The sequence below is a fragment of the Elephantulus edwardii genome, unplaced genomic scaffold, assembly GCF_000299155.1.
Source record: "Elephantulus edwardii isolate Elephantulus edwardi_28Jun2011 unplaced genomic scaffold, EleEdw1.0 scaffold00329, whole genome shotgun sequence".
In the NCBI taxonomy this organism is placed as follows: Eukaryota; Metazoa; Chordata; class Mammalia; order Macroscelidea; family Macroscelididae; genus Elephantulus; species Elephantulus edwardii.
Window position 1 is genome coordinate 241,865 of NW_006400079.1, and position 1,092 is coordinate 242,956.

Here is a 1,092-nt window from a genome sequence, read left to right on the forward strand (position 1 = left end):
AGATTTTGGATTTCCATTCATTCATTACTGCACTTCTCCCCCTGCCTAGTCCAACCCCCACCTCCCCAATTTGCTCCTCTCTTTTAAAAGTAAAAGAAACACTGCCTCCCTGGTACACAATCCCCCCACACCTCTCCCACCGCCCCAAGTATATTCCACTATGCAACCTTAATTGTGGACTCTTGTGATAACCAAAGTACCCTATGATGCATCGCTTTTAAATTATGAACATGATTTCTGATGAAAGCAGATAGGAATAGTTTTTATGTTTTTATATCTGTGTGTGTGTGTGTGTGTGTGTGTGTGTGTGTGTGTGTGTGTGTCTGATGTGTATTGTTGCTTTTCTCCCCTCAAGAGTGGGTGTCCTTGAGCCTTTTCCTAGGGTGGAAGTCTCAAGCCAAATTTATTAACTTTCGAATGAATATTCCGTAAATGACACAGCAATCTTTTGTCTGCTTGCTGAACTGAACAACTTCATGTTGCTGTGATGTTGAACACTGTCCCACAGTCTTGTCAAGTACAATAGCGGTTGCCCATTATGTACAGTGTTTGGATGAGCTTCCAGATTGATTTATGCTGGGAAACAGGTATGGCATCCACTTCCTAAACTAGATGCCTCTAGAAACTCTACAAACTCTCTAAACTCTATAAATGTACAGAAATGATGTTAGTTATAGAACAGAGTTCTGTACAGAAATAATAGTAGTTATTGAACACAGAGTTCAGGTCTTTTGTGAAAAACTTACCCTTAGTCATATTCAACTTGATGACACTTAACCACTGCTATATGAAACTAGTGCTGCTTGTATCTGGAGGAACTCCTCCACTGCGCACAGCACTCTTTGTCAGTGTGTTGTATGAAGTAACCTGCATTGCTGTGATGCTGAACCTTGTGCCATTGGGTATCAAATACCAGAATGGTTTCCCAATGTGAACAGTGTTTGGTGGAGCTCCCAGTTGTAAAACAGGTTTGGAAGCAGGAGTAGCATCCACTTCCCTAAACCACATGCCTCTGGAAACTCTATGAACTTGGAATTGACAATAGTTATGGAAAAGCGTTAGGTCTTTTGCTCAATAGAGTCTCTATGAGTC